Here is a 20,502-nt window from a genome sequence, read left to right as displayed (position 1 = left end):
ACAGTCTTGCTTGACTTACTTGAAGTGAATCCAAAGGGAACCTTTGATCCCGATTTCGATACCAAATGATAAATACTATGACTCCTCTAACGAGGGCACTTCCATGACGATAATGATAACAATGATGTTAGATAAGAGAATATGCTTATGATACGTACTACCAGAACGACTCTATGACTGAGATGACTAAGCTAAGTATCTTATGTAAACATGAAAATGATAAACTAATTTTCGAATCTTATTTATATTTCCTAGCTATGACTTTATTTTCTAAAAGATTTCAAAGTCTATGAACTGTCATCTATGATGCCCCGATTTCATTCTACGTTTACTTTAATATTATTCCCCGTTGGTAGTCTCACCTTAAAATACTCGTTCCTTCAAGGTGAGACAAAGCGATCACGAGTATTCTATAATTAATTGGAGGTCACCGACCTTACGTCACTCCGATGACTACATGATTCTTCTTTGGGCTTTCCTGCGTGCCTATGAGACATATGTATATAGGATACGTAAATGCATATAAGACATGTAAATGTATGTAAGACATGTGTATATATTTTTAAAACATGCACATGACGAAAGAGCTAGAGCGCTATAGACCCTGATACATGCACATGATACACGTATATGTATATGATAAAAGCACCAGAGCGCTATAGACGCTGATGTACCTACATGACACACGTATATGTATTTGATAAAAGCACCAGAGCGCTATAGACGCTGATGTACCTACATGACACACGTATATGTATATGATAAAAGAGCTAGAGAGCTATAGACGTTGATATATGTACATGATATATGCATATGTATACGGGGGAAATGGAGGTAAGGGCAGAGCGTTATGAACGTATATCCACCTGATCAGTTGGCATTACATGATATGATATCGTCCCGGACGCGGGATGCCCGGACGCGGGATGTGTATGTTTATGGTTAAATGGATCGGCTGCCGACGCCTCGGCAATATGAGATGTCCTATTTTATATGTATATGTATATGAACAAGGAAAGATTCTTAAAGGAAAGCTAAGTACGCATAGCAGCTGCCAAGGGTATATATATATACAGGTTATGTTTCTATCCCAGGACATGTGTTGTAACTCTCTTATGTCATTATACATGATTCATATTTTCTGTATATTACTATTCATGCCTTACATAATCGGTACACTATTCGTACTAACGTCCCTTCTTGTGGACGCTGCGTTTCATGCTGCGCAGGTCAGCAGACAGGCGGATTTGATACTTAGAAGCTCTACCAGCAGTGTTGACAGTGCTCCAGTTATTCCGGAACCTCACTTCCTTGGTACTATTTTGTGTATATATATTCGGGCACGGCAGTACTCAGCCCTTTCTATGTATAAGTGTACTACGTCTAGAGGCTCGTAGACAGTTATGTACAGTCAGTTAAGTACAGTTAGATATATGGTGTTTTGGCATGTTAATGTTCAAAAAAAAAATGGCTCTGTTTACATGGCTTGCTAAGAGGTAAAGGTAAAACGATAGACAAGGGGTGCTCGGTACAAGTATCGGGTACTCGTCACGGCCCCTAGACGGGTCGTGACAGTGCCAATGATGATTCTTTTGTGTATAATTGTAGATGTCATCTCATAGAGGCTCGTAGATACTCAATGTGGGTCATGTGGTTTCACGGCGTAGTCATTGTGTAAATATATACATATATATTATTTTGCTAGCCTAAGGGCTCATGTGTATAAAAACATTAAGTTTCTAAAGGAAAATGGGTTTTCTTATAAATCGAGCATGAATCTGGTAAATGATTGTTAAATAATCCTAAGGAGTACTAGTACGAGCGGTGCTCGGCGGTTAGCCCCAGGTATCCGTCACGGCCCCTAGCCGGGTCGTGACATAAATGCAGATAGCCATTTAAGTTTATGAGTTCAGAATTTATTCATGACTCTTATATATATATATATATATATATATATATATATATATATATATATATATATATATATATATATATATATATATATATATATTTACACATGTTGTTCTTATGCCTTTCATACTCAGTACATTATCTGTACTGACTCCCCGTTGCTCGGGGGACTGCGTTCATGCCCGCAGGTTCAGGTAGACCGCCAGGTGGTCTAGCTTAGTAGGACTTCTATCCAGCAGTGGTTAGTGCACTCCATTGTTCCGGAGTTGCAGTTTATTTTGGTATGCTAGCCTTTTGGATATACATGTATATGGGTATGACGGGGCCCTGTCCCGTCCTTTCTACAGCTTTCATTCCAGTAGAGGTCTGTAGACAGTTGTATGTATTAGTTAGATGATGTTGTCTTGTCGGCTCCCATTATTTTGTGTACAGTACATGTAGCGGCCTATTTGGCTTGTACTGTTCTTTAGTATGTATGTGTATAACCAGATTGTGCAGAGTTTTGATGTTTCCCTTTTCATGAGATCAGTTTATACAATTTATGGGCCCCTGATGTTCAATATGGTACGGATACCTGTTTAGGGGTTTTTGGTCGCTAGAGGTCAGGCACTCGTCACGACTTATCGGTTTGGGTCGTGACAAAAGTGGTATCAGAGTTATTCCATCCTAGGGTTGTCTACAGACCGTGTCTAGTAGAGTCTTGTTTATGGGCGTGTTTTGCACCACACTTATAAACAGGAGGCTATATGACATTTAGGATGATGTCATTCTTTCTCTCTTAGATTGTGCGATAGAGCCATGTGTTAAGCGTTCGCTTCTAAAGATTTGTTTTGATTTCAGCGATGCCCCGCAAGAAAGCTATAGGTGCCCAGAAGGGCCAGAGAGCGACAGGTGAGGCCACTAGCCGCACTCGGCAGGCTATGAGGGCTCAGGATGAGATTCAGAGTGAGGGGCCGTCTGAGACATCGCGTACCTCGCCTCCAGCACCTGCCCAGTTCCTCAGCTGGATGCACCGCGGGCCTGGGTGTGCGGGATGGTATACAGTTATTGACCAGATTAGTAGCTGCCCAGGCTCAGTGGCAGGGAGTTGGTGTTTACCAGGCAGATAGGACTGGTAGTTCGAGGGTAAAGAGCTTCCTTGGGTTAGGTTCTCCAGAGTTTTCCGTGATAAAGCAAAATATGGACCCCCGGGATTTTATTGATGGTATGTAGAGGACCTTGAGGGTTATGCACACGGATGAGGTCGACTCTGTAGAGTTGTCTTCATATAGGCTCCGTGATATTGCAGTACAGTGGTATCAGACTTGGGAGTTATCTAAGGGAGAGAATACCCCTCCAGCTGTTTGGTGAAAGTTCTCGGATGCTTTTATTCTTCATTATCTACAACCTGAGGTCAGCGAGCTCGAGCAGATAGATTTCTACATATTGAGCAGGGCAGTATAAGTGTCCAGGAGTATTGCGTGTATTTTGATTCTATAGCCAGATATGCTCCAGCCATGGTGGCTGAGATGGAGGACAGAGTTCATCGTTTTGTGGCTGGTCTAAGGACACATTTGATAGATGCTTATACGACTACTGCGTTACAGCCAGACATGGATATCTCCCGTATACGGGCATATGCACAGAATCTAGAAGATCGCAAGCGTCAGAAGAGGACAAATCGTGATTGTTACCGGGGCCATGGTAAGAGGCCCAGATCTTTAGAGATCAGGGGTGAGTCTAGGGGAGGACAGAGACCTTAGTATCCCCAATATCCATACCATTCAGCAGGGAGTGCACCTCCGCACTTTTCAGGTCAGAGGTTTGATCGGTCTTCTTATTCTGGAGCGGGCTAGAGTTCTAGAGCATCAGGCTCTCAGTACAGACCGGAGTCAGGCCAGATGAGGCCCCCTTTGACGCGGTATGGCCAGTGTGGCAAGTTACTTGCCAGTCAGTGTTGGCTGGGCTCAGATGTTTGTTATGCTTGTGGCTAGCCAGGTCATAGGATGCGACATTGTCCGATGAGAGAGAGTGGGGGTATGGTTCAGCCCACAGGGTCTGTGGCTGGTTCTTCTTCTGTGGTGCGCCCTTCAGGGAAAGTTTCTCAAACACCCGCAGGACGAGGTAGAGGGAGCAGTGGAGCATCTAGCTCGAGCGGTCCTCAGCACCGCGTATATGCACTAGCCGGTAGACAGGATCCTAAAACATCCCCTAATGTTGTTACAAGTATATTATCAGTTTCCTCCTATGCTATGTATGCACTGATTGGCCCAGGTTCTACTTTATCACATGTTACGCCCCTTTGTTGTTGGCAAGTTTAGGATAGACCCCGAGCTGATTAAACCTTTTGAGGTGTCTACGCTAGTTGGGGATCTGGTTATAGCCAGGCGAGTATACCGGGGTGGTGTTGTTATAGTTTGTAATCATCATACCCTAGCGAACCTGATTGACGTAGATATGATTGATTTTGTAGTTATTTTGGGGATGGATTGGCTGGCTTCCTGTTATGCTAATGTTGATTGCAGAACAAAGATAGTTTGATTTCAGTTTCCCAATAAGCCAATTCTGAAGTTGAAGGGTAATGCCGTTTCGCCGAAGGGTAGGTTTGTTTCCTACCTTAAGGCAGAGAAGATGATCAGAAAAGGGTATATTTTTCACCTAGTTCGAGTTCAAGATGTGCAAGCAGAGTCACCGAATCTTCAGTCTGTTCCTATGGTTAATGAGTTTCCAGAATTGTTTCAAGATGAGCTTCCAGGCATTCCCTCAGAGAGAGATTGATTTCACTATTGACCTATTGCCAGATACTCAGCCAATATCTATTCCTCCTTATAGCATGGCACCTGCGGAGTTGAAATGTCATAACCCAACTAAAGGGCCATGACGGGCACCCGGAGCTAACACGCCGAGCATCTCTAAACACACATCTTATAATCATTTCTGGTTGGACCATAAATATAGCTCATGGATATCATAATCTGTAAAGACATATATCGCAATGTAACAACACATCTCTGTATAATCTTTGACAATTATTCCCATCATTACCCGCCGTCAAGGCTACTAAAATGTTACACAATGATATGAACCGGTAGGGTTATGAAACATCAAACTGTACATACATGTCTACGAGCCTCTACATAGAATACAAGTGACCATGAAGACCGATATCATTAGACTGCAGCTCCGAAGTAAGTCGAGCGCTCCGGAGATTCCGCTGTTGAAGCTCTTATGGATCAGAACCATCTACCAGTCTACCTGCGGGCATAAGCGCAGCGTCCACAAGAAAGGGATGTCAGAACGAACAGTGTACTGAGTATGTAAGGCACGAATAATAATATAGTAAGAGATATCAAACTTGAAAAATAACATAATGAGAAATATAGAGCATAACATAAGGTAAGGAAATAACCTGTACATATGATTGCCTCTTAAGGCAGATACCATACATGCTTAGCTTTCTTTTAAAAAAACATTCCTCATATATATATAAATAATAGTGTTGCGGAACGTGCAGCCCGATCCATAAATATTTTATATTGGTGCGGAACGTGCAGCCCAATCCATATATCATATCATTATTATATATAAATATACATATTGCCGTGGAACGAACAGGCCGATCCATTTATCCATATATCCCACATCCGGGCATCCCACATCCGGAACGATATCATAATATACCAATTGATCAGGTGGTTATGCGTATGTAACGCCTCACCTTTCCCATAACCCCATATATACATATACATATATATAAATACATTATAACATAAGTAGCATGCATGAGAGCCCAAAGAACGCTATGACTCTATCGGAGTGACGTAAGGTCAGTAACCTCCGATTATATCATGGAATAATCATCATCGCTCTATCTCACCTTGAAGAACAATTATTATAAGTTGAGACCAACAACAATGAATAAAATCGAGAAAATCATGAGGTAACTCAACATTCTCATAATAACATTGAAATCATAAACTTGGAACCTTTAAACATAAAATCCTCATTATCATTGTAATTATCATAGAAACATTCTCATCTTTAACATCATGAGAAGCTTTAAGAATTATGAACTTCTAGCTTTTGAAAACAAGGAGGTTATGGAAACATTTATGGAATCATAACATAGGAATCATGCCTTTGAAAGAAAGGGACGAGCCTTAACATGCCTTTCGGTCGCCTTAGTCGTTCAACGTTTATTCTTCAAAGCTCGCAACTCTACATGTAAACCATACATATTATCATTAGGCTCAATATCATACACTTGTCTCAAGCATTCAAATGAAATCTATTTAGAATCTGCTGAAATTTGGGCAGCATCTCCCCTATATTCCTTACCTCCTGCAAATACCAAAACAACTCCCAAATAATACCAACAAAATCAACAATAATATCAATAGAAATATATTCCATAAGGAATCCCACACGATGTTTCTCCAATTTTCAAACCAACCATAACAACATCTATAAAACCATAATCAAAGAATTATATTCAATTTAATCTCAAATTAATCCAAAAGTTTCTTTCAAACTCACCTCATGGCTATCAACTTCGATTAAATTCTTTATGACTTTTCTCCTATGATTCTTTCCTTTCTAAAAATTGCTAAACCTTCACATCATCTCAATCATGTAAATAATAGTAGGAAAAACATACCCTATAGTGCAAGAACTTCACTTTATTCACCCCTTTTCAAGACTAAGTTCATCACCACCTTGAAGAGAAACAAGAACAATCATCTTCCATAAATTTTCTTTGAGATTTGGATGTTGATATTCTCTCTTGATGATATGGAAAGGTTGTGGAAGATTATGGAGGGTTATGGAGTATTATGAAAATTTATGGAGAGTTATGGAAGGTTATAGAACCCTCAAGAGTTCTCAATAATTCTTTAGAAATATGAAGGATGAGAAGATGGTGAAAATGATGAAAATTAATGGGTTATAGGGGTATTTATAGGTGTGTGTTGGGTCGGGTACTATAGTACCCGGGTACTGTAGCACCCGATTACTGTAGCAGCGTTTTCCTGCTCCGTCGGCCTAAATTGAAACGTCCATAACTCCCTGCTCTGATGTCACATTGATGAACAGTTTGTTGCGTTCAAAACTAGACTTTACGAGCTTCATTTTAGGCTTTTGAAACGCCTTATAACTCCTTATATACCCGGAGATATACCTCTCCAAAGTTGACCCAAAATTCTACCCTGAATTCTGCCAACGTTTTCCAAATTTTCGATAAACTTATTTTCTTCGCTTTGCTTAGTCCCAGAATCTTCCGAAACTCTCCATACATGATATTTATCATTGATCATACTTGATAATAGTTGTTTCCTTTGGTTCCAAGGTTGTCCTTCCCGGTTACGACTTACGAGATCATAATTCATCCTTTACTTCATTGTTACGTACTTCGCATGGCTTGTACCTTCCAAAACTTTATGGGACGTCTCCGATACTCCATTAATACGGTGAAGTACGTTGCATGCTCATGATCTGAAAGTGCGAGTTGTAACATCCTTCCCCCCTTAGAAACATTCGTCCTCGAATGTTGTAGCGTGCGAGCTTACAACACTTTCATTAGTTTCTTGAAATGGTTGTCTTCCTTTAGTTCCTGATCCCATATTCTTATACTATGGGCTCATTATTCTTCTTTCATATTCTCCCAATTCTTTATTGAACTCATTCATTAGTTCCATATCCTCACGTTTTTATGTATGTACTCATTGGTCAACTGATATCTAGTTACTGTCCTGGGACCTGATGCCATTAAGATGGTCTTAACTCATGCTTTCTATGCCTCCTTGCCAGTCTATGAGCACGCTTAATTGTTGTACTCTTTTGCCTTGCTCCTTATTTCTCTACTAGTAGACAAATTCTCTCGTTCAGATATGGCGCCCTTCCTTGCTTGCTTCTTTGGTGCTATTTTAGATTATCCCTTTTTGTACTCGTCGACCTTATATACATACCATGTCATCTCCTTTTTAATTCGTTGGTCAAACTCTTTAATTCCCTACAAAATCATCCTATTCATACCTGAACTTTTCCTACAATTTCCTCTCCTCTGTTTTAGCATAATTGCAATATAAACTCATAAACATGGAACTAAGATAAAATCCTACTTAATCATAACTTCCTTTTCATACGAGTATGTTTTCTTATTAAGTCCTTGATTCTCTTGTATCGGTGATCATTTGAGACTTAAATTAGCCGATGTTCTTCTTTGACTCCCTATCGTTGTCCTTACACAATTTTTTTTGGCCATTGCATCATGACGATTTTCTATATGGATCTATAACATATACTCTCACATCTGATATGACGGGTGACTCGTGACTCCATGACTTGCGAGGTACTTTCTAATCTCTGGTAGCACTGCTGTCTTGCTATCCATAGGTACACTATCTCCCTTTCCTTTGGAGATCATTGAAATCCCTATAATTATTTCTCTTGTTAAAACTTTTATCTCTTCTAGTGCTAAGATTTCCCTTTCTTGAGCTTTGGAATATTGTAGCTCATTTTAGAACTGAATTTGTTCTTCCCCCTTTTAAAGGATTTTTCCATATACCGTAACCTTTGTGTGTTAACCGTATTTGATAGTCATCTGGCCGAACTTAGCGATACTTCAACTCCTTTATTCCATATAATGCCGGAGTTCTTTTCATCGCATGGTTTAACTTGTTTTCCTTTTTGCTTGTTGAGTTCTTGTATCAAATCAAAATGCTTATACATATCGGATACAATCCAAACGCCTTCTTTATTGTCTTTTCAATTCTACCTCTCATGACTAGTAGTCCCCTAGGTTAATGAATTAATGGGGACATCGAAATTCATTAGGCCCCTTATGGAGTGTCCGACTATACCACACTCATTTAGCCATAGTCTTTCTCCACGAATATCTTCTTAATATACTTGAAATTCTCCTTGCTCTAGGTTCCCAATTCCTATTTATGAGTATACTATACCATTAAAAGTTGATATTCAACACCATCCATTCCCACGACTCGTCCTTTCATATCTTGGCTCATTTGTCCCGTTATTTTCCTTAACTACTCAATTGCATCGCAGCTACGCATCATAGTCCTTCTAGTGTTCTGTCAGCTCTTGTTTTTATCACGAAATCCTCACAAAGTACACCCTTTCCTTTCTTCTTTCGTCGAGTCTTCATCTTCCTTTATGATACTACAACTTGTGCACACATATATAGATATATATCTAAAAAAAAATTGGTTTTCTTCATGATCGCATCTTTGTATCTTTCACATAACTATTGTCTTATAATTTCAATTTGTTTTCCCTTGGGCAAGCCTACTAATTCACTAATCTTCTCCTTGTTGTCAGTAGCCACATAATTCCCTTTAACCATTTCATTGACACCTTCTCTTTCCTTTAGTCCTCATAGTTTTTTTTACTTGTAAAATGCCTATTTCAATTAGTCATCCTTTACTCTTAGGTTAGGAAACTTTGGAGTGTTTCGTTACGAGTGCGAATCCCTTTTTAACACTGAAAATCTCTTCTTCAGGTACTTTCTTCCCTTAAATAGGTGTACCAATCATGGGTTCACATCCATCCTCCTAGTCAAGTCTTAGGAGCTTAAAATTTTCTCGTCGCTCTCATAAGACCTGTTTATTTCTTCTCAAGGACACACCTTGGTCCATTATTTCCAACCTTCTTGGTTCTGGTTATGCAGACGTATAGGTTGATTTGTGTTACACCTCAGAAATTTCTCCATACTTGTATGATGAGTGGATGACGAAAAGTTTGAGTGTATGGTGTTTGTTAAGGCGGGAATGGCTAATTATGAAGTTTTGGAAAATAAGAAAGGGGCGGAAAAATTTTCTGTCCAGTGGTCGTATATGGCACTATACGGCCCGTAAAGTGATTTACGGACCGTATAGTGCAATCGTCCTCCAGCTTGTCCAAAATCTCAACGTTCTGTAAATTGTGAAAATGGTTAAAAACGACTTGGAGGACGGCCCGTAAACTGGTTTACGGACCGTAAACCTCAGTCGTAAACTGCCATGTTCCTCAGCAAAAACTTTCTGTCTTTGAAATGGTTAAATACGGCCATGGAGGACGGACCGTAAAACAAAATACGGTCCGTATATGGTGGTTTACGACCACTGTTCATCCCGACAAGAATTCATTAAAGATCAGTTTTTGTGATTATTAAAAGGGACTTGGACTTCAACTCATTTCATTATTCATCCATACAACTCAAGGACATTCTAGAACTCTCCAAATATTTCCTCCACAAGAATTCAAGAGAATCAAAGGGAATATCAAGATCATCACCACTAAATTCATGAAAATAAGTGTAAGAACACATCAAAGGATCTTCTAAATCAAGAAATTCCCAAGAAGGTGGAACTAGGGTTTTGGCTAATTGAAGTATTTCAACTTAAGTATTGTTCAACCATCACCCAAGGTAAGTTTCATGATTTTTCCATGTTGTTTGAAGTATTGGAAAGCCTAGAAACTTGAAATGTAGAAGAACATAGAAATGGGTCATTATTGAGTGAATAGTGACACAAATGAATGATAGTGGAATTGAACTATGAATATTGAAGTGTTGTGAATACAAGTACGTTATAAATGATGTTTATATCATGAAACAAGCATTAAATGCGTGAAAACGCAAGGATGAGCTAGAAGTAGAAATAAGGGAAAATTGGAGGAAAATGGTGGATTTTGCCAAATGTACGTAAATGACGATTGTCGATGATGATATTGCAAGTAATATTATGGATGTTGGGATTTGATATAAAACATGGTAAAAATGGTATGAGCGAAGGAAGCGTTGTCCGACTGTTCCTAGAATTAGCGATGTGTTCTTGTAGTTAGTTTACTAATGTTGATACGAATTCTCTTATGAAGGTAACGACGTGATATCGACGGAGAACAAGTGAGCGATATCTTAGCTAAACGACCAAGGTATGTGAGGCTATTCCCTTTTTTCAAAGGCATGATCCCTAGCTTACGATTTCATAAATGCTCCCATCTTTCCCTTGCTATCAAAGGTTAAAAAGTCTAAGATTCCGAAGCATGATTTCCTTCTTGATATTCCATAAATGTTTTCCAAGTACTCCTATTTTCCAAAACCAAAGGTTGTGATTATGTGAGTTCTTATGATAATGACGAAGGATATTTTTTTTCAATGACAACGATGATGTCAAAAGTGAGAATATCATTATGATGACTATGATGAGAACGATCTTATGTTTAAAAGTTTCAAGTTTACGATTTCAAGGACTATATGAGAACGTCAAGCTATTTACTGATTTCTCAATTTATTCATGGATGGTGACTTTATTTCTAAATCTTCCAAAGTATATGAATGGATGCCTTATGAAGTTCATGATTTTATTCTATGCTTTCTTTTAATGCTATTATTCATTGATAGTCTCGCCTTATAATAATTGTTCCTTCAAGGTGAGACAAAGCGACGATGATTACTCCATAACATAATCGGAGGCTTTCGACCTTACGTCACTCCGACGTACTTACAGCTTTTCCTTGGGCTCTCAAGCATGCTATGTATATTATGTATGTATATATATGATATGAAAATGTTTTCAGGGGAAATGGGGAAAGGTGGGGCGCTATAGACGCATTGCCACCTGGTCAGGTGGCATATCATGTTCTCATCCCGGACGCGGGATATATGGGTTATGGATCGGGCCGTACGTTCCTCGGCACTAACTTATTATATTTATGGATTGGGTCGTACGTTCCTCGGCACTAACATATGATGACATATGGATCGGGCTGCGCGTTCCGCAGCAATTTACTATATGATGCTTTATGAGTATGCATGCATGGATCCGCCTTATGAGGCAAGCAGTTATCGATTATCTCCTTGTACTTACTTTACTTTCTTATTCTTACTTTATTTCTTGATGTATGCCTTACATACTCAGTACAATGCTCGTACTGACATCCTTTTCTTTGGATGCTGTGTTCATGCCCACAGGTAGACGGGAAAGCGGTCCAAACTGATAGGAGTCACTAGCCGAGCTGAAGAGCACTCCATCTTCCGGAGGTGCTAATTGGTTGTTCCTTTTGTGTATATATTTTTATGCCACTCAATAGAGGCTCATAGATGCTCGATGTGGGTTGTGTGGTTCCACAACGTAGGTAATACGCATGTGTATAAGTATATTGAAATATGTTTTTGTATTAACGCGTTATATTTTTGTAATGAAAAGCAAATCCTCTTTTTAAAGTTAACCGGAAATAGACGAATGATTGTTAAATGGGTTAGGTAAATGATAGTGCGAGCGGTGCTCAGTGGTTAGCCTCGGGTACCCGTCACGGCCCCTAGCCAGGTCGTGACAATTTGGGGGTATTCACATTCATCCTTTGTCACGTACAACATTGCTCTATCTCCCGTTGATTTATTTAAATTTGATCCTATCATCTGCTTTTCCTGCTTTTATCCTAACACCTTCCTTATTTGTACACCTACTCTCTTATCTCCTTACACACAAACTGATAGCGCACCTAATTTCTCTATCGTGAAATAACCTTCACCACACCTGCCTAAAAAAAAATTGAGGTGAATCGTTCTTATAAGGATTAGCTAGAAATACACCACATATTCCTAAAGTTAATACAATATCTACTTCCTTCGTTGGCCAAGCAACATCACACTTAAAAGTTATCTAAACAATCCAGAAGACAATCATAATTGCAATCCAACTTACCTAACCATTTCTCATTCTTGATTTCAAAGTCGTCATTAATACCCCAAGTAACTCGGCCATAATAATTCTCAGAATAGTACCAACTATCAAATATTTAGAATCCCTTTGAAGTCGAATGACTGGTGACTTCTAAATCCCAATGTAACCCACATCACATGGGAATGTTTGATAAAATGAGCCTGTGTGCCTGTCATCAACCCGTCCCGATCTTATGTATATGTATAAACTTCTAGAGTAAGACTTTCCCCTACTCGCTAACTTCCTTTCCCATATCAATACCTTTTCGTTATCTCTTACTCACCAATTTATAAATCGTACTACTGCATTTTAATTCTTAGTGTCAACTTTCCCTATATCTTCAATAAATCTAAATTTTTCGAAATCTCAAATGCACTCATTCCAACTCCTTTAATTACTAATCATTTTTCCCTCCAGGGTTCTTCCTTTAAATTAAAATCATTCTAAAACTTCTCTTTAAAAGCGTCTCATAATGGTTCATTCAATCACGACTTACCAAATATCCGATTGTCACATTTCACCTTCATTCTTTCTCTATGGCATAGACATTCAAACAATTCAATTTGTAAACAATTTGGCAGAGTTTCCTCTATACTTCTTATTGCCTCATTCCTGGACGCAGCCTGGAAAACACATCCAACGCCTCACAGGGCGATCACAAATGCTCGTAACATCTAGCTCTAGTCCTTATATTCAATTCTATCAATATCAATAAGGTAGGAAACATGCCTTTCAGAGTAACAACTTCAATTCTCATCAATTACCTCATAGCGGCATAATCAACTACATATCTGTAATCAAAACACTTAGGATTAGAGTCAGGGACATCACATCCTATAGTTTAGCTCAACAACATGATCTAAGATGAGAAAGAAAGGTCAATGGTTCCTAAATGCCCTGCAACCTCTTGTTTATAAGTGTGGCGCGCTTCACACCCATAAATAAGACTCTACTGGACACGACTCGTAGACACTCCCTAGGACGAACTGCTCTGATACCACTTTTGTCACAACCCAACTAGAGGGCCATGACGGGCACCCGGAGCTAACACGCCGAGCACCTCTAAACATACATCTTATAATCATTTTTGGGTGGACCATAAAGATAGCTCATGGATATCATAATATGTAAAGACATATATCGTAATGTAACAGCACATCTCTATATAATCTTCGACAATTATGCCCATCATTACCCGCCGTCAAGGCTACTAAAATGTTACACAACGATATGAACCGGTAGGGTTATGAAACGTCTAACTGTACAAACATGTCTATGAGCCTCTACATAGATTACAAGTGACCATGAAGACCGATATCAATAGACTGCAGCTCCAAAGTAAGTGGAGCGCTCCGGAGATTCCGCTATTGAAGCTCTTATGGATCAGAACCATCTACCTGTCTACCTGCGGGCATAAGCGCAGCGTCCACAAGAAAGGGACGTCAGTATGAACAGTGTACTGAGTATCTAAGGCACGAATAATAATATAGTAAGAGATACCGAACATGAAAAATAATGTAATGAGAAATATAGAGCATAACATGAGGTAAGGAAATAACCTGTACTTATGATTGCCTCTTAAGGCAGATACCATGCTTGCTTAGCTTGCTTTTAAAAAAACATTCCTCATATATATATAAATAATAGTGCTGTGAAACGTGCATCCGGATCCATATATCATATCATCATTACATATAAATATATATATTGTCGTGGAACAAATTTCCCGATCCATTTAACCATATATCCCGCGTCCGGGCATCCCGCGTCCGGGACGATATCATAATATACCAACTGATCAGGTGGGTATGCGTATATAATGCCTCACCTTTCCCATAACCCCATATATACATATACATATATATATAAATACATTATAACAAAAGTAGCATGCTTGAGAGCCCAAAGAACGCTAAGACTCTATCGGAATAACATAAGGTCAGTAACCTCCAATTATATTATGGAATAATCATCATCGCTCTATCTCACCTTGAAGGAACAATTATTATAAGGTGAGACCAACAACAATGAATAAAATCGAGAAAATCATGAAGTAACTCAACTTTCTCATAATAACATTGAAATCATAAACTTGGAACCTTTAAACATAAAATCCTCATTATCATTGTAATCATCACAGAAACATTCTCATCTTTAACATCATGAGAAGCTTTATGAATCATGAACTTCTAGTTTTTGAAAACAAGGAGGTTATGGAAACATTTATGGAATCATGCCTTTGAAAGAAAGGGACGAGCTTTAACAAACCTTTCGGTCGCCTTAGTCGTTCAACGTTTATTCTTCCAAGCTCGCAACTCTACACATAAACCATCCATATTATCATTAGGCTCAATATCATATACTTGTCTTGAGCATTCAAATGAAATCTATTTAGAATATGCCGAAATTCGGGCAGCATCTCCCCTATATTCCTTACCTCCTCCAAATACAAAAACAACTCCCAAACAATACCAACAACATCAACAATAATATCAATACCAATATATTCCGTAAAACATCCCACATGATGTTTCTTCAATTTTCATACCAACCAAAACAACATCCATAATACCATAATCAAAAAATTATATTCAATTTAATCTCAAATTAATCCAAAATTCTCTTTCAAACTCACCATAGCCATCAACTTCAATTCAACTCTTTATGACTTTTCTCCTATGATTCTTTCCTTTCTAAAAATTTCTAAACCTTTACATCATCTCAATCATGTAAATAATAGTACAAAAAAACATACCCTATAGTGGAAGAACTACACTTTATTCACCCTTTTCCAAGACTAAATTCATCACCACCTTGAAGAGAAACAGAACAATCATCTTCCATGAATTTTCTTTGAGATTTTGATGTTGATATTCTCTCTTGATGATATGGAAAGGTTGTGGAAGATTATGGAGGGTTATGGAGTATTATGGAAGTTTATGGAAATTTATGGAGAGTTATGGAAGGTTATAGAACCCTCAAGAGTTCTCAAGAATTCTTTAGAAATATGAAGGATGAGAAGATGGTGAAAATAATGAAAATTAATGTGTTAAGAGGGGTATTTTTAGGTGTGTGTTGGGCCGGGGGTACTGTAGCACCCGGTTACTGTAGCAGTGTTTTTCTGCTCCGTCCGCCTAACTTGTAACGTCCATAACTCCCTGCTCCGATGTTGCATTGATGAACAATTTGTTGTGTTGGAAACTATACTTGAAGAACTTCATTTTAGGATTTTGAAACGCCATAAAACTCCTTATATACCTGGAGAGATACCCCTCCAAAAATTGACCCAAAATTCTGCCAACTTTTTCCAAATTTTTGATAAACTTATTTTCTCCGCTTTGCTTAGTCTCGGAATCTTCCGAAACTCTCCATACATGATATTTATCATTGATCATACTTGATAATAGTCGTTTCCTTTAGTTCCAAGGTTGACCTTCCCGGTTACGACTTATGAGATCATAATTCATCCTTTGCTTCATTGTTACGTACTTCCCATGGCTTGTACCTTTCAAAACTTTATGGGACGTCTTCGATAATCCATTAATACGGTGATGTACGTGGAATTATCATGATCAGAAAGTGCGAGGTGTAACATGAAAGAGTTGAAGGAGCTGTTGAAAGATTTGCTTGAGAAGGGCTTTATTAGGCCCAATACATCACCGGTGGAAGCACCGGTATTATTTGTAAGAAAGAAGGATGTCACCTTGCGAATGTGTATTGATTATAGGAAATTGAATAAAGTGACTGTAAAGAATAAGTATCCACTCCCGAGGATCAATGATTTATTTGATCAGTTGCAAGGCGCTAAATACTTCTCGAAGATAGACTTGAGGTCAGGATACCACCAGGTTAGGGTGAAGGAAGAGGACATCCCGAAGAAGGCATTCCGTACTTGATATGGCCACTATGTATTTCGTGTTATGTCATTCGGGATAACTAATGCCCAGCCGTATTCATGGATTTGATGAATCGTGTATTCAGACCCTTCCTAGATTTGTTCGTGATTGTGTTTATAGATGATATTCTGGTTTATTCGCTGTCAGAGGATGATCATACAGAACATCTTCGAACAGTGCTTGGAATTCTTCGTGGTAGAGAGTGGTATGCCAAGTTTTCCAAGTGTGAGTTCTGGTTGAACTCTATGGCTTTTCTGGGTCACATTATTTCAGAGGAAAGCATTAGAGTGGATACCCAAAAGATTAAGGCCGTGATGAATTGGCCAAGGCCCACGACACCAACACAGATACGTAGCTTCTTAGGCTCGGCAGGATATTATAGAAGGTTCGTAGAAGGATTTTCCTCTCTTTTAGCCCCATTGAATAAGTTGACTCAGAAATCATCTAAGTTCTAATGGACAGATGCTTGTGATCAGAGTTTTCAAACGTTGAAGGATAAGTTGACTTCAGCACCAGTTCTAGAAAGAGCAGATGGCTATGTGGTATATTGTAATGCTTTAGGTGTTGGATTGAGCTGTGTGTTGATGCATCACAGTAAGGTTGTCGCTTATGCTTCTAGACAGTTGAAGAAGCACGAGAAGAATTATCCAACCCATGATCTTGAGCTAGCGGCAGTGATTCATGCCTTGAAAATATAGAGGCACTACTTATACGGTGTCCATGTTGATTTCCACTGATCATAAGAGTCTCCAGCACATCTTTAAACAGAAGGACTTGAACTTACGTCAAAGGCGATGGCTATAGTTGCTAAAGGATTATGATATGGATATTTTGTACCATCCTAGGATAGCTAATGTAATAGTTGATGCCCTTAGTCGTAAATCCATGGGTAGCTTGTCATATGTGTTTCTAGAGAAAAGAGAAATGGTCTGTGAAATTCATCAATTAGCTAGCCTCGGAGTTCGATTGATAGATTCAGGTGATGCAGGAGTTACTGTTCAAGACACAGTGGTGTCATCTTTGGTAGTAGAGATAAATGAGCGTCAGTATAAGGATCCTGGTTTAGTTCATTACCAAGATACAGCACCTCAGAAGGAAAAGACACCCTTTGTGATTACATGAGATGGAGTACTCCGAGATAGAGGTAGATTGTGCGTCCCTAATGTTGCAGGGCTTCGTCAGCAGGTTATGGGGTAAGCACATCAGGCCCGCTATTCTATTCACCCAGGCTCAACAAAGATGTACCATGATCTCAAGGAAGTTTATTGGTGGGATGGTATGAAGAAAGATGTAGTGGGTTTTGTTGCTCAATGTCTGAATTGTCAGCAAGTCAAATAGAGCACCAGAACCCCAAAGGTCTATTACAGGCTATGGAGATTCTAACATGGAAGTGGGAGGTAATTAATATGGACTTTATTACAGGGTTTCCCCGTACTCAGCGAATGTGTGATTCGATATGGGTCATAGTTGGGCTTACAAAGTCAGCCCATTTTCTGCCTGTCAGAACTACTTATGCAGCTGAGGATTATGCGAAGTTTTATCTTAAGGAAATTGTACGACTTCATGATGTTCCCGCGACCATTATCTCAGATAGGGGAACACAGTTTACAGCTAATTTCTGGAAGTCTTTTTAGAATGGATTGGGGACTCAGGTGAGTCTTAGTACCTCATTTCACCCGTAGACAGTTGGACAAGCAGCGCGTACTATATAGACACTTGAGGATATGTTGAGAGCTTGTGTGATTTACTTCCAAGGTAGTTGGGATGATCATTTGCCTCTTATCGAGTTCGAGTATAACAACAGTTATCATTCCTCTATTCAGATGACTCCTTATGAGGCCTTATATGGTCGGAGATGTAGATCGTCCATAAGATAGTTTTATGCCGGGGAGAATTATTTAGTAGGCCCAGACTTAATTCAATAAGAAGTTGATAAGGTGAAAGTGATTAGAGAGAGATTGCTAACAGTTTAGAGTTGACAGAAATCCTATGCGGACAATCGGCGATGTAAGCTAGAGTGTAAGATAAACGATTGGGTGTTCCTGAAAGTTTTGCCTATGAAGGGAGTGATGAGGTTTGTCAAGAAGGGTAAGTTGAGCCCTCGATATATTGGGCCATATAAGATTATTCGTACTGTGGGCACGGTGGCATATGAGCTAGAATTGCCTTTGGGTTAGAGTCAGTACATCCAGTATTTCATGTATCTATGCTTCGTAAGTGTATCAGAGATCCTTCAAGATTTGTACCAGTGGATGATATCCAGGTGACCGAGAAGTTATCATACGAAGAGGTTCTAGTGGCTATATTGGACAGGCAGGTTCGTCAGTTACGAACCAAGAATGTAGCTTCAGTTAAAGTTTTATGGAGGAATAAGAATGTTGAGGAGGTGACTTGAGAAGCGGAAGTGGAAATGAAGGTTAAGTACCCGCATTTGTTTCCAGTAGTACAGGAGGTTCAGTCTGAGGCATCATCACCCTCAGGTATTATTCCATTTTCAGTTATCGTGATTGGTCGTGTGAGGCCATGGTATTGTATGTTGTAATATATGGCGCTGTGTGGCATTATTTTGGGTTGCTGTATGCAGGTCGGATTGGTATAAGTACAGGGGAAACTCTGCCGAAATTTTTATAACCCATAATTGTTTGAACATTCAACGATGAACGTTCCTAAGGGGGAGAGAATGTTACGCATCTCGTTCTTGTCGTAGTAGAACCCATGGTTTTATAATCGAGTATGCCCTTGGAATTGAGACTCGTGTCCGAGTTTTGGAGATATAAAGTGTCTTATCTCATGTACAAAGGTACTAGCAAGTATTCCTGGCAATTTATAGAGTTAGAAGTTGAACGACTCGAGTTGACGCGATCTGAGCTGAACTTGAGAAAATCTCCAGACACCAGTCATCATCGACAGGTCGTCGACATGGTCGATAGACCATCGTTGTGCTACGTCGACAGGGTTCAACGACTTTGCATCTGAAGGCTCAGGACGACGGAGCAAGTCGACGGGTCATCGACCCGCTCGTCGAACCGCACCACTGTAGCTTTTTATTTCCGAGTATAAATATGTGGTTCACGACCCTACTTCTTATTTTCTCTCTTCCAAATCAGAGAAAATCCTAGTATATTCTCTCCCAATATTTCCTATCATATTAGTGAAAATTTGGAAAAATTCCAACCCCGCGAACCCGTGCTTGTCAAGAAGAAGGTTGTTTCTAGGGTTTCTTTAAGGTTCATGGGTCTTGATATTTCTTATATTGATGATGTTAGCTCAAAGAAGGTTCACCGGAGATAGTACGACCTCATGTCACTCCGAGAGTTCTATGTATTCATTTCATTTATGCATTGCATCCATATTCATATGCACATTGACCCGTGATCATAAGGCGTTATATACGCACTATTATATTATTGTATATGGATCGGGCAGTACGTTCCTCGGCACTATTATATTATTATATACGGATCGGGTCGTACATTCCTCGGCACTATTATATTATTATATATAGATCGGGTCGTACGTTCCTCGACACTATTATATTATTATATATGAATTGGGCTGTACATTCCTCAGCACTATTATATGCTATATGGATCGGGCTATACGTTCCATAGCACTATCAGTTAAACTGTGACCTATATATATACATGAACATGATTATCATTGAGAGCATGCATATTATGCAGATCCACACCGATACTAGTTCATATAAATACATGCAGATAGCCATTTCAGTTTATAAGGTGACTCTCATATATATATATATATATATATATATATGTTCTTATGCCATTCATACTCAGTACATTATTCATACTGACTCCCCGTTGCTCGGGGGGGCTACGTTCATGCCCGCAGGTTCAGGTAGACCGCCAGGTGGTCCAGCTTAGTAGGACTTCTATCCAGCAGTGGTCAGTGCGCTCCATTGATATGGAGTTGCAGTGTATTTTGGTATGCTAGCCTTTTGCATGTATATACATATGGGTATGACGGGGCCCTGT

This window comes from Lycium barbarum, chromosome 10 (genome assembly GCF_019175385.1).
Source record: "Lycium barbarum isolate Lr01 chromosome 10, ASM1917538v2, whole genome shotgun sequence".
Taxonomy (NCBI): domain Eukaryota; kingdom Viridiplantae; phylum Streptophyta; class Magnoliopsida; order Solanales; family Solanaceae; genus Lycium; species Lycium barbarum.
This window is presented reverse-complemented; position numbering follows the sequence as displayed.